Here is a 15,987-nt window from a genome sequence, read left to right as displayed (position 1 = left end):
CTCTCTCGCTATCTATTTCTTCCTATCGCACTCTCCCTCTCTCCTTCCCTATTTCACTCCAAGTTTCATTAATATATGTCTCTCCTCCTTCATTTCGAAGCCTTTGCTTTCACTCCTAAACAACCATCCACCCATAACCCAACATCTATTTATAGTAATACAGAAATAAATCGTTTAGGATGAATCTTAATCTGCCATAATTAAACGCAGATCATTGCATTGCCACGGAATTTTTGTTGAAATCTTTCTTTCCTTATAAACCCTGTCCCTTTCTGTATCTAGTGTGGATATCTCTATGGTAGGCATCGCATACATGCCAGCAGCCCTACATCTAAGCATGAACATACACACATACATATACATACATACATACATACATACATACGTATGTGTGTATATGCATACATATATGCATATATATATATACATGCATACATATATATATATATATATATATATATATATATATTATATATATATATATATACACAGCTATATATAGAGAAATAACATATATATATATATATGACATTAAAAACTGTGTATGTAAGCGTGTGTGCGAAAGTATATGTTTGCCTGTATATCTGTGAATATATATATGTGTGTGTGTGTGAGCGTGTGTGCGAAAGTATATGTGTGCCTGTGTATATGTATATATATATATACACAGTATTTTATGTTTTCTGCAAGAGTTATGATCAGAAGCCGTGATTTCGAAATTGATATTGTTGTATATTGGAAGAATAACCTTATTGTTAGAACTAATAATCAGACAGACACACACACCAGTTGTTGTTTCGGTTTTTTTAAGCCCCATCAGTGACGCCTAAAACCTTGATGCCTTAAACTTTAGAAGAATAGAAGGTTGTTGTGAATGGCCTCTGATCAATGTTGTAATTGAAAAGATGACTGTCGGGCGGAGGTGCAAAATACCCAAGGATGTCGAATGTTCGAAGAATCACTAGGAAAGCGTGCACATGCGCAATCGATGGTACAAAAAAAATGTTTAATCAATCAAAAATACAACCTTAGTAATGAAAACAGTTTCTTTCGAAATGATTAATAACAGTTTAAAAAAGACAGGTGAAGAAAACCCTGAAGTACACATTTACTCAGAAATACCGTAGAATGATAACAAAGTTGAGAACTTTTGGATGAGAAGCTAACATATCTTAACTATGCATGCAGATGTTTGTTCTAGTTATAAATTTAACAACGGTTATCGATCCACATTTTGTAAGCTTTGTGCGTAACAAATGTCAAATATATCGACTTCAGCGTATCATTAATATTCACCCGATCTTGGTATATCACTGGTACTTATTCGAGTCAACAAGAGGACCTCTAGGCATTAGTTTGAATTGTTAGAAATAGCAGCTAAATCTTCTCTAATCTCACTCTGTCATCTTAATAGGGACGTAACAACGCAATCCGAACTGGAGTTAAAAAGACGGGATGGTCATGATGGAGAGCCTTTCATCATAGGTTTTATTGACCAAGACTGAGAAGGGTTAAGCAACACTGAAAACGCCACAAAAAGGTACTTGATTTACGTCCGTCGAAATAATGAGAGCCGATGTAAGTCCAAACAAGATGTGAACCCAGGCTGCAGTAGACGAATGGAAGATAGTACTGTTGTCTAATTGTTAAAGCATTTCACCTTTTTGTCCAGTTTAAGCTCTAAGCAATGTATGTATTATGTTAAGGAGAAGGAAATCTGGTCATCGTACATTTCTGTTTTCGTTATATTTGTAGCTATTTTGTTAAACAAGAAAAAAGAACAAAAGCACTAGGCGTCCTAGTCCATCTAACTTACCAACAGTTGGTAGCAAATCTTTCAGAAGAGCTTCCTGTGAAAGACCATGTTTGATATTCAGCGAGTTATATTTACTCTCTCTCTCTCTCTCTCTCTCTCTTCTCTCTCTCCTCTCACACACATATGTATATATATGTCTATGTACCAATATTAATAATTTAGCGACTAAAAACAGACTTACGAAATTCACCATTTTATTGATTGTGTAATAGCGTTTATACTTTCATTAGCCTACTGTTATCTGCCTGTCTATCTATCTATCTATCTATCTATCTATCTATCTATCTATCTATCTATCTATCTATCTATCTATCTATCTCTATCTATCTGCCAGTCTGTCAATTTATCTGTCAATTTGCCTATCTATCTATCCACCCATCTCTCTCTCTCTCTCTCTCTCTCTCTCTCTCTCTCTCTCTCTCTCTCTCTCTCTCTCTATCTCTCTATCTATATATCTATCTATATATATATATATATTATACATATAATATATATATATATATATATATATATATATATATATATTTATCTATCTATCTAACTTTCCTTTTTTTTCTTCTTTTTCCTTTCCCATCTTCGAAAAGAAAAGCTCTACATTTGTAATTGTCCCCTCTGTGTCCAGCCCTGTGTGGCCAATAAAAAAAGTTATCTATCTATTTGTCTATCTGTCTCTCTCTCTCTCTCTCTCTCTCTCTCTCTCTCTCTCTCTCTATCTATCTATCTATCTACACACGCACCCATTCACACATACACATATACTCACAGAAAAACATAAGAGCATTAACAATCACACAGGTACTGACACGCAAAAACACATCCATGTCGTCGTAGTTTCGGCTTCAAAAGAACCACAACGAGTAAAGGCATTGCATACTAACTCCTATGTTAACTGATTCTTCGCCCCACTCTTTCGGTTACTCCACTTACAATCTACCGCTACGTCAGTCTCTCTAACCTCTTCTTCTTCCCCTCCTCTTCCCATATAATCACTAGCGTACAGAGAGTACTGAAGCAAAAAGAGCTCAATATTATAAGATTAACTGAGATGTAACATGCTGAACAATATAATTAGGTAAAATGTATGTCATATGTGTAAGTAACAGGCAAGTATACCATGTGTATAAATAACATTAAAAACATGAAAAACGGTAAAAACGAGAGAAAATATATCAAAAATGAAAAACGTTAAAAACAAAATCCGTTAACAACAACAATAAAAAACATAAAAAGTGAAAACTAAAAGTGTATCTATAGCACTTTTGAATATATATGCCCTCAGCGTAAGTTTCTGTAGAATATACATTCGGTTATTAAGCACGCACAGACACATATGATGCGTATACTATGTATATATAAATGCACTATGTGTATGTGTATGTAGTATGTATATCACAATTGAACAATTCCTAAATTTACTCTCCCTCTTTCACATATATTTCATAAACACAGGAGCAACTCGTACAGAGACACACAGTGACGCACATGCATATACATATATATACACATGTGCATACACACATGCACCCACAATGAATTTAATGCCGCGCATGTTACGTATGCACGTGTATAGATACTGGCTTGTACCATGTTTGTTGCTTGCTGAGACTCATACGGCTTTTGCAGACATTTTTTTTTTTTTTTGCATACTCTCTCACGCAAACTGCCGTCCCTCCATCCGCTAACATGCACACACACACACACATACACACACACACACACACACACATACACACATACATTCACAAACACAAACACACATATATACACACACACATTCACACACGCATCTACAAACACACATACATGAATCTACAAACGTACAAACACACTTGTAAATAAATATAAATATTTATGCATATGTATATATATATATATATGTGTGTGTGTGTGTACACATACAGATATATAACACATATATACACATACGCTTACGCGCATACACACAGAGAACAATACACTCGTGCAAATACATTTAAGTATTTAAAACATATTTTATACACAGCAACACACAAGTACAAGCACCAGCGCACACACATACATTCAGACACACACACACACACACACACACACACATACATTCACACACACTCATACACAAGCACACGCGGAGACGCTCTCTTAGCCGAACCAGTATTAGAGTCACCAAAACACATTATCTTCCCTTCATCGCGGCAGACCAGCCCTCTCCTCTTCTCCAATATTTACACTCCGAGCCCACTTCCCTTACACCTGTTTCTCATAAACAAATGTGGACGAGGGCGTTACTATTGTTATTATTATTATTATCATTGTTGTCATCATTATTATATGGTTGCTGTTGTTTCGCCCCAGCTCAGCCCCGTTCGAGCAAATTTATGATCAAAGGCATTCCAATCGTCAGTATCCCACTTCTCTTTTCCTTTGTACGAGAAAGCCTGGACCACATTATCCGACGTAGTTGTTTTCTAAGAAGTTAAGATGCAATTTGAAGGAGATTCAGCTGATATTTCTAGCAGATATGAGTAGTCATAGTGGCGTACATTTTTGACTTGAAACGGAAAATATTCCTTATTTTGACCTCTGAAACTTAATACATTGTAATAATGATATTGTGTCCTCATCTAGAGTGAGTGTATATCTAGTCTCCTTGTGTATTTGAAATTAGCCAGTATGTGCGTTTGTGTATGTATGTGTGTGTGTATATGTGTGCACGCGTGTATGTATGTGTGTCTGTGTCTGGTTGTCAACAGAGGATGTCCTTATTGTTGTAAAGGGGTCCGTTATCACGTTGAAAGCACCGGTTCTCGTCTGATCACCGAAGTTAAGCAACGTCGAGCCTAGTCAGTACTTAGATGGGTAACCGCTTGGGAAACCTAGGTGCAGTAAGCATAGCACATTGTTTTAATGGCGGTGCCCCAGCATGGCCACAACTCGTGAGCTGAAATTAGATAAGATAAAATAAAATAAATATATACGTGTACAAATAATATACATCTGTTACCCGCATTTCGACAGTCATCACACTTAATGTACACTAAAATCAAGATACTGTCTTTTGTCTTTCTCTACTTCGCTCTAATTATCCATCTTTCCTGTCGCTCATTTCATACGATCACCTCCTAAGGGCCAGATTAAGACCGATGCTCCAAACACAGCCCACCAACAGTGCCCTTCGACCCTTTCATTGTCTAACTGACAGGACACTTCGACACAATGCACTGAAAACTATATAATACATTTATAAAAAATCAGTTTTCTTCTCCATGCTTTCTATCCCTCGGGCAAGTCCAAAGAACCACAACTATTTTTAATATAATGTTTAGTATGTTTGTTTTTTTTTTACATGTTTTTATTTTACGTGTTTAATATGAAATAACTGGCACACGGTCGCTTACGACGACGACGAAGGTTCTAGTTGATCCGATCAACGGAACATCCTACTGGTAAAATTAACGTGCAAGTGGCTGAGCCAGCTCCGCAGACACGTGTACCCTTAACGTAGTTCTGAAGGAGATTCAGCGTGACACAGAATGTCACAAGAGTGGCCCTTTGAATTACGGTTACAACTCTTTTTTGTCAGCTGTGTCGACTGAAGCAATGTAAACTAAAGTGTCTTCCTCAAGGATACAACGCGCTGCCAGGAATCGAATTCCCGACCTTACGAACGTGAACCGAATACCCTAACCACTAAGCCAAGCGCCTTCGCAATATGAAATAATAGTATTTACTTATAACTAGGGCAAGAGAGAAAAAAAATGCAAATATTCAGCACATTTTCATTCATGTTTTTAATAAAAAGGCTAGTCACAATTTCCCATTTGCATCATGGTTAATATAGCGCTGGAAAATACTATGTAGTATCTCACTTCCTTTGGTGCCCTAGAGCACGTGCTTATTTTGTTAAATGGTTAATCCGACCCTGACCTTCTTACATACATATTGAAATTTAATCCCCAAAACACAAGACGCGCACTCACTCACACGCCCACACGTGTTCGCGTGCGTACACGCTTTCATACACGTATCTGTTTTATATACTGACACACTTTCTGATGATAATTAATTAATCAATGGAACTGTGGAAGTCTGCAAAAACAAATTATGAAAACATTCCATTTCCATGTACTGCAGAGACAGGCGGACATATTGATTGCATGCTAGCGTTCATAAAAGATTGGTTTTGAAAAGACGGCACCAAATAGACTGTATGTCATGTTGTCGTTGTTGGTGATGTTACTACTGCTGTTGCTGTTTTTTTTTTTTTTTGGTTTTTCTTTTTGTAATACTGTACCCTGGACTATATCATACTGTATCTCATTTTTCTTTATGATAGTAACGAGTAGTTTGCGTGTAGAATAAGAAATTTCATTGAGCTTATTGTGATGTAAGTTGTTGCTGTTATTGCTGGGTCCCAGTTCAGCCCCAACTGAACAGACATATGATCAAAAACATTCAAGTCATAACCCATCTCATTTTTTTAAAACTTGTTCCTACATTATTAAATGTTTGCTCTGAGGGGGATTCGCTTGCTATTTTGAGCAAATCGAGCGAATACACTGAGGGTTCATTGTCTCGTGTTACCGAAAGAATATTCAACAGAAAAGCTGATGAAGCATTTGTCACTTTCATAATACTCCCACTGCTTGCTAGATTTTAGACGTACCTAAGCCATATTTACAGTGAGGTGACAAATTCAACGACGATGGCAGGTTATGAACTATCGATCGCTGGTTTAGTAGCCCTTATACATCGTCAGTTTGGCTTGAAACAATAGAAACATATATATGCACATATATGCACACTGAAAGAAGCATCTATGAAATAATTTGGCGTGTTAGAAATGGCAGTTAATTTTCCTTCAAAATGCACCTTGTTGAATCCTAAATACAGAAACTATCCGTTGAATAATATAAGCTTAAACATTTTCATAAAAAGTTGTCTTTTTTTAAAACCTGGTGCAATATATCCAGAACAGTTTCCTTTCCTATTTAAGAAAAACATTCTGATCTGAAGATGATTTGGCTGTTATTTCTTACAATTTGTGTAAGCAAAAGTAAAGACTTCGTTAGTTTGGTGAATGATTACAATACATTTCAACTGCAGTAATACAGCAAGCAGTGCTTAAAAGAGTTATAAACCTTGTTAGATCTTGAATGTTAATTCACAGTATCACAAATGTACCAGAAAAACATTGAGGCTAATATAGGAAAAAAAATGAAAATGAAAGACAATACTTATAAGAGCTCTAAAAGAACAAAGCTGGCGATGCCTGTAAATTCAAAAATATGAATATGTATGATGTCAAAGATATGAGAAGCACTATATTTTGAAGCTAATATGCCTCACACTTCCTCACCACAGTCAGCTCACCACTGTAACCAAGATTTCCATTATATGTATGAATATTCTAATATCGGCCGTTATCAGAATCAAACCAGCGCAGTGACAGGATGTCCAATATTTTCCTTTCACTCAATAGCAGCTAATGTCCGTTTCCACTTTATAATGCTCACTACTGCTGGAGCAACTAGCACAGCATCTAGCTTTTTTTTTTTTTTTTTTTTTCAAACACTTCATCCACGCATTCTGTTTTCTTTGTCATTCATTTTCCATTTCTTTCTCTGTCTCGGCCATCACATGCTTCAGCTATCTTTCTCTGCCCCTTCCCCCACTCTCTCTCTCTCTCTCTCTCTCTCTCTCTCTCTCTTTATCTCCCATTCTCTTTCTAAATCTAAATCTCTCGCCCCTCTCTCTCTCTCTCTCTCACGCTGTATACATACACATATACATATACATTATGCATTTTATATATATAAATATATATACATAAGTATACATTATTGATAGATAAAAATATAAACAGATAGATAGATATATAGATAGATAGATAGATAGATAGATAGATAGATTACTTTATTAGCCGCACAGGGCTGAACACAGAGGGGACAAATTACAAAGTAGAGCTTTTCTTTTTGGGGAGAAAAAAAAGTAAAAGAAAAAAAGGGGGTAGGTTTTCGATCAAAAGAGATCGTAAAAAAAAACGATCAATAGGGATCTTGTATCACAGAAATTTCATGATGTAAAATGTAAAGGGCGAAACAGATAAGGTTTATCCGTGGAAAGAAAAGCCTACGGAAAAGACCACGGCAACTTCGGTCAATAATGTCACATGTTAACACAATTATTTGCAAGTAAGTAACACTCTGTTTTAAATTTTTCCGGGTTCATAGGATTATGCTCAAGGTGGCTTCGTCATTCATACGTGCCATCCTTGCTACATTCACCCATCGTTTTTTGAAACATATTCGCTAGACAAAACTTGCCTCTCTACTCTCACTTTCCTTTTCAAGTGATGCTTGAAGAAGCTGATGAGAGATTGACCAGAGAGGAGAAAGTGTTTGTCTCTAATCCTTTCAGACGCGTCCACCAGATACTAGATAGATGTGTATGCTGGTTGGTCGGTTGGTTGGGAGGTAGACAAATGAGTTAAGATACACAAGACTGATAGACAAGACGCCGCATTGCAAGATAATTAAGAAGATCGCTTTGAAAACATAAGGTCCAAGTTCGATCCCACTGCGGATGAGACAGTTGCTATCTTCTACCTGTGCCTATGGTTGTTCCAACACACGTTAGTGAAATTAAGTTCACAGAAACTGTAACTGGGGTGGATTTTACAGGCAATTCAAGGGTGCAGCCATGTCGTGAAAGGAGCAGGTAATTCAGATGATCAAACTTAAACATCTGAATTCTTATCGTCGAAACCGACGCAGAACCGTTTATGTAATATATTTATGTGCGTACGTGTTTGTATGTTTATATGAATGTGTGTGTCTGTGTACACACACGCATAAATATATACAAACATACGCACGTATATATCTATCTATATATATATATATGTGTGTGTGTGTGTGTGTGTGTGTGTGTGTGTGTGTGTGTGTGTGTGTGTGATGGGCCCGGTTTCCCCGGTTTCAATGGCGTATGTGTTCCCCAGCTGGACGGAACGCCAGTTCATCACAGCTTTACTCATTTTTGCCAGCTGAGTGGACTAGAGCAACGTGAAATTAAGTGTTTTGCTCAAGAACACAACGCGTCACCCGGTCCAGGAATCGAAACCGCAATCTTACGATCACGATGATGACTCCCTAACCACTAAGCCACGCGCCTCCACATGTATATATATGTATATGTATATATTCACACACACACATATACAGAGAGAAAGAGGAGAGAGAGGTATATATGTGTGTGTTGTGTGTATATACATGTCGTATTTGTGTGTGTACGCGTGTGTTATACACACATATGATGCATAATCATTATCTCATTATCACCATATTTATGCATATTATACAAGAGTCTTCTCTTTTGTTTGAGCTGCCTAAACAACTGTGTGTATGTGGAAGGCTAATGATTACGATTGAAGCGTTGCTGAAACGCCTGTGTCATCTGCATATTTTTCCTTTGGTGATATTGTGAAGATAACTTCAACGTTCAAAGTGACGCCATATTTTTCATGTAATCCTAATTTGGATTTTATTACTTGCATGGCAGCCATGTTGAATACAATAGCGAAACTGAAAAATGTATTGAAAACACACACACACAAACACACAAAAGACAGCATACGCAGCACACATGTTTGTATGCGTTTACGAATGCATTTATAGTCGCATTTGAATATGCCTGCGTTGCAAGCTGTATGTATTTGTGCGTGCAGGTGATTTGAAAACAAACGTGTTGATGATAATTGACAGTAGCGAACGCTGTAGATCAAGAGGTATATTGCCATTGTAACAAGTACGTGAGCTGGTTTCGATTCCCAGTTACGCGTACGTCGCTCATATTGCCTTCTTTTGCAGCTCATGGGAGCTAATTAGTCATCAACGAATACTTTGAATTTATGAACATTTAAGCAGTTGACTCTGATTAGTACGGCTGCGTAATAAAATAAATAATATTTGTTCATTACATGCCAGTGTATGTGTATGTGTGTGTGAGTGTGTGTGTATGTAAGAATGGTAAGAATGTATGTGTGTGTGAATGTATATGTGTGTGCATGTTGTAGGTAGGTGGATAGGTAGGAATGTGGGTAGATAGAGAGATTGAAAGAGAGAGAGAGAAAGAGAGAGAGAGAGAGAGAGGAGAGAGAGAGAGGGACAGACAAACAAGTGTACCGAGCAGGAATAATCGAATACACAACGACTCGACTCAGATGGTTGTCGGTGTGGTTAAATCGTTAGCGGCATTTCGTCCGTCTTTACGTTCTGAGTTCAAACTCCACCGAGGTCGAGCTTGCCTTTTATCTTTTTCGGGATCGATTAAATAAATACCAGTTGGATTCTAGGAGTCGGTGTAATCGACATGACCCCCCACCTCGAAATTACTGGCCTTGTGCCAAAATTTGAAATCAATAGTCTTCACAGTTGTTTCAATATTGTTCCATTTGTCAGTAATCACGTTGCATATGAAAAATTCAGTGTGAAAAATTACGTGATGGAATCAATTACAGGCAATAAGGTAGAAAAAGGAACGGTACAGAAACAATTGTAAGGAATATTAAAGAGTTGCTAAATTCAATCTTTGTCTTCTTGCCAATATCATATATACATATGATTCTTCTTCATATGTACATGTATATCAATACCTAGACGTAATTACGTATAATATAAATATCATAAACGGATGTAGTAAGTAGCTTGCTTACTAACCACATGGTTCTGGGTTCAGTCCCACTGCATGGCACCTTGGGGCAAGTGTCTTCTACTATAGCCTCGGGAGAGGATTTGGTAGACGGAAATTGAAAGAAACCCGTCGTATATAATATGTGTGTGTATGTGTGTGTGTGTGTGTGTCTGTCTGTCTGTCTGTGCATGTTTGTGTATCTGTGTTTGTCCACCCTACCATCGCTTGACAACCGACGTTGGTGTGTTCACGTCGCCGTAACTGAGCGGTTCAACAAAATAGAACGATAGACTAAGTACTAGGCTTACAAAGAATAGTACCTGGGGTCGACTTTGTCCGACCAAAGGCGGTGTTCTAGCATGGCCGCAGTCCAATGACTGAAACAAATAAAAGAAAAGGGATACATAAGAATTTAGCTTTGTTTCGTAAATTGAATTCATTCGTAAATCAAAACTCTGAAACTCTTTTTACTGTGGCTAAACTGATGCAACGCATGGTAGGGTATTTGTCGAGTAGTGTTTTGTTTTTCTATGTCTGTAGTATGTTTTTTTTTCGAGTGGAGGAGGGGTAATATCGCACGTATGGGAACGCCGCATGCATGCCGGCATATCAAAGCTCACTCTACAGAGATGTAAGTGAAGGATTTTTTTTATGCAAGCGTTTACACATATGTATATAAGACTATAGGATGCTAGACTACCTCACGTGCAAGTGTGTGTGTGTGTGTGTGTGTAAACATGCGTAAATTACCATTTGGGAATGTAAATGCTGTTAACTCGTCACCGTGTTCTAAAACGCCTTTATAAAAATCTCTGCAACCCAAACACCCTATCTAACAATTCCAGCGCCCCGTTCCTCTTTCTTTCGCTTTTTTCTGTCCCTCTTTCTTTCTCTCTCTCTTCCTCACTCTCTTTCTCTCTCCCTCTCTCTCTATTGCTCAATCTCCACCCCCCCACTCTCTCTCTTACTTTTATTCATACACTAAAACATTGTTCTAACAATCTGTGGGGCATGCATGTACTTTTGAGTGTATGAACTGCTTGCTTAGATTTATATATATGTGTGTGTGTGTGTGTGTGTGTGTGTGTGTGTGTGTGTGTGTGTGTGTGTTTGAAAAAGGGAGAGAGAAAGGGAGATTTTTGTCTGTGTGAATATATGTGTTTGCATGCATATTCACGCATGCGCATACATACACCTACCTACATGCATATACATACATATATGTGTGTGTGTGTGTGCATGTGTGCGTGCGTTTGTCTGTGTGCATCTATAGATACGTATATGCACATATATGTATATGTATGCATATACGTATATAACGTATACACACACACACACATATATATATGCATGCAATTATATATATGTACACATACACAAGCACGCTCTCACTCTCTCCCTCTCTCTCTCACGCATACACACACACACACACACACACACACACACACCACACACAGCATACACACACTTAAAGCACCATCTGGTTAAGCTATTCTTGCTGTAGTATTTGGCTCAATGATTCCATTGATATCAACAATTCGTGGTGGAATTCTATACACTTTCTGTATTCCAAACATTTTATTTTATTTCTTTATATTTCTATCTATTTATTCGTCTCTGACAAAAAAGGAAAAGCAAAAAAAAAACAAAAAAAAAACAACAACAAACAAAAAACAAAGAATCATGTCAGTATTCCATCTAAAAAGCCTTGGCTGTTTACTTCTGGTTTCTAAATATTATAACGTGGTCTTCATCTCTCTTCTGAGAGTCATCACATTTGATTTTACGGTGTTGTTCGTACAGAGAAATAACCTCAATATATACACATTATATATATATATTATATATATATATATATAGAGAGAGAGAGAGAAGAGAGAGAGATTACATACAGCCTTTTCTCTGTCTCCTACTCTCTCTCTTACTCTCTTCCCTCTCTATCTTTCACTCTGCCACCTCTATCTCTCTTTCTCTCTCAAACGAACAATCCCAGACAAAGCCTAAAGCGGCGTATGTAATTTTTATAAGAATGTCCGCTTCTCTTCATATATATAAATAAACCTGCATAATTTATAATGTATTATATGTATGTGCTACAGTAATTATGCTTGTCGTACATGTTTAAGCAGTTTAAGTGTTTAAGTATGTAATATTTATGCGTATATGAGTATGTATAAATATTATATAACGTAATATATAATATATATCTATTTATATGAGTGAGTGTATGTGTGTGTGTTTTCAAAATAGACTTTTCACTAAAAAAAAATATGGAAATATGCTAAAATATAAACCACACAATAGGTTTATATTTTCATTTGTTTGTTTAGACCCCTGTATTATTTAGATCGACGGGAAAAAAAACCTTTTTGCGATGGTTTCACTTTGGTTACATGTATGGGGCTCGGAATGGCGCGGGTATGTGTGTGTGGGAACCGGGGGTGGCGTGCATATGCGCGTGTGTGTGCTTATGTGTGTGCTTGTGTGTGTGTGTGTGTGTGTGTGTATGTGTGTGTGGAGAAAGAGGGAGAGAGAGAGAGAGAGAGAGAGAGAGAGAGAAAAACAGAGACAGATAAAGGTAGGGAAAGACGTAACTCAGTATGGGCTTCTATATATTATGCATATGGGCTTATTAATCGTGTGTATTTCAATGAATGAATCAATGAATGTATGTGCGTATGTATGTGTATATATGTGGGTGTGTCAGTGTGCGCTTATAATTAATATCATATATAATATATATATATATATATATATATATAATATATATAATGCTCATTTATATCGCTGCATCAAAACATAGCTATGCTTTAGAAGTTTTATACGGTGACAGAATGTGAGCAGATGTGACATTCATTTTGTTTCATTTCATCTATTATAAGTGTTAAATATAATGATGAAAACAATTATGACGATGTTGACGATGGACACGGTGGTGATAGTGATGATGATGATGATGCTGATGATGCTGATGGTGAAATTTAAAAAAAAAAGACCAAATTGCCCACTTTTCATTTAAGTCCGCCAACGGTGCTGAATGTCGCCCGAAGGCGCGAAAAAATAGAAAATAAGAAAAAAAAGATAGAAGCGGAACGAACACAAATAAACAAAGAAAAATAGAATCATGAAGCCACGTGGCAGTTGTATTTCCTCTAACTGCAATTATTTCTTCATTTAATGTCATAAAGCTGGGCAATTATTTGTCATCGAGTGCACTGCTTGTTAATATTATCACGTCTGCTCACTGAAGTTCTTTTTGGTCTTAGCCGAAGTTTATTTGCTCTCTTTCTCTTTCCACCCCGTCTTTGTTTTCTATCTATATCTTTTTATTTACCTATCTCTCTAGTTTTCCCGCTTTTCCTGATTTTCAATTTTCTTTTTTGATTAGTTTATTATTTTTTTTTCTTTCATATTTTTCTCCGCTTACTCACGTCGTGTCCAAAAACGTTATGTCCTTAGTGTAGTGATTTGCGATTAGAAAAATGATTGACAGTTATTTATTTATTTCATTTTGCTAACTAATACTTGCGTACATCACATGGAATAGGTGAGGTAAAGCCCTGTTTATTTTGGTTTCTGTGAGCCTTGCTGCTGCTGCTGTTGTTTGTCAACTAGTTATGATTCTTGCTGAAATAGTTTTCATGGAAAATAAAGAAAGTATTAATATGTGTCAAAAAGTTATGTACTTACTACACACGTAGAATACCCACACTCACAAGGTGTGTGGTATATATATATATATTACATAATATATATATACATATAGATATACATATATATATACATATACATATTATATATATATAGATATCTATACTATATATATACATAATATATATATATTATAGATATACATATATATATATATATATATATATATATATATATATATATATATATATCATACATATATGTATATATAATATATAATATATATATTATATATATATAATTTATATATATACATATATATATTATATATATATATATATATATATACATATATATATATATTATTATATATATATTATAAATATTATATTATAAATATATATATACATATATATATATATATACATATATATATACATATATATAATATATATACATTATATATATACATATATATATATATATATACATATATATATACATATATATATCTATATATATATATATATATACATATATATATATATTATATATATATTAACATATATATATATATATACATATATATATACATATATAATATAATATTTGTGTGTTTGTTGTCTTTTTACCATAGACCCTCCTATGAACGAAATTGGAATTAGATAGAATCTTTGAAACCTTTATGATTACTTTCTTAAAAACTGATATTACAAATGCGATTGCATATGATTAATTGTCGCTTCTGTGTTTTCATACTAGCATTTCAGAATAAAAATGGGGTTTTCTCGAATTATGTATGTAATGGTGTTCACGGAATCATACAAACATCGTTAGTTAATACCTCACTTAATTCTCTCCTGCACTGAAATATATTTAACAATTGACTTGTGCGATGTACTGTAGAGGTTATGTCTCTGGTATTGTACGGCTTGTGTCGCTTGTTTCTTGCTGGTTGCATTCTGTATATTGTATTGGTTGTGCTGGATGTGTGTTGTTAGCCGTGATGTGTTGAGTTTGTTGTGTTGCATCGTGTGGCTTATGTTGCGTGGCTTGTGTTATGTTATTTATGTTGGTTGTATTGTATAGATTGTGTTGTTTGTGTTATGTGAGCTGTGTTGTGATAAATGTCTTGTGTTAGTTGAGTTAGTAGTGTTACATTGCTCGGTTTGTGTTGCATGGCTTGTGTTATATATATATATATATATTGATGTGTGTATTTTTCCCTTGTTAACAATTAACACGGAAAAAATATATAAATAGTTACCAGGGTAGCAAAAAATCACACAAGTAAAAAAGTTATAACTCCTTGTTTTTAAAGGTAGAAACTTCGGGTTTCCTGAAATATTTTGTATAATATATAATGAATAAATAAATGGAGTTAAACACAGGTGTTCTTAAATTCTTTTACTTCCGACACATGTTTCGAAGATATCACTGGTATCATTCCAAAGGAAAAAAATGATGTAAAACAATGTCATCTCTTCAGGGAAGTGAAGAAATGAAACTCGTGAATAAGACATTTTAACAGGAATCATCTCAAACACATTCAAATATGAAGAGTCTACTAGAGTAGATGCAAGCGCTTGAATATGATTTATATAAACATGTGACATATTAATAAAAATCTGTAAATACAAAACCATCCAGATTTCTGAGTACCTTATTTCTTCTAATATATATATATATGCTCCACTTGGACACGCATTTCCACTCATTGGTAGATGGTAGTATGTTGATTTTGAAACGGTGGTGGAATTGCTTTTACGAAGACCATAGTGAATGAGAAGTAAAGGTCTGTTACGTCAGTTGTGATCTGTGTGGGTTCGGTTGTATTGTGATGTATTGTGTTA

At 35.5% G+C, this 15,987-nt stretch overlaps 1 protein-coding gene and 1 pseudogene across 1 annotated transcript in view; both read left to right on the top strand.

Moving 5' to 3' along the window:
- The window catches only part of LOC115228986 (extracellular matrix protein 3-like), a 507,023-nt gene that overhangs the window by 32,065 nt on the left and 458,971 nt on the right, over positions 1–15,987 (top strand). The gene's annotated exons all lie outside the window — the stretch shown is intronic.
- LOC115208889 lies at positions 4,577–4,674 on the top strand (annotated as a pseudogene).

The sequence above is a fragment of the Octopus sinensis genome, linkage group LG2, assembly GCF_006345805.1.
Source record: "Octopus sinensis linkage group LG2, ASM634580v1, whole genome shotgun sequence".
NCBI classification, from domain to species: Eukaryota; Metazoa; Mollusca; class Cephalopoda; order Octopoda; family Octopodidae; genus Octopus; species Octopus sinensis.
The sequence above is the reverse complement of the archived record's forward strand: the minus strand, read 5'-3'. Positions and strand labels throughout refer to the sequence as shown.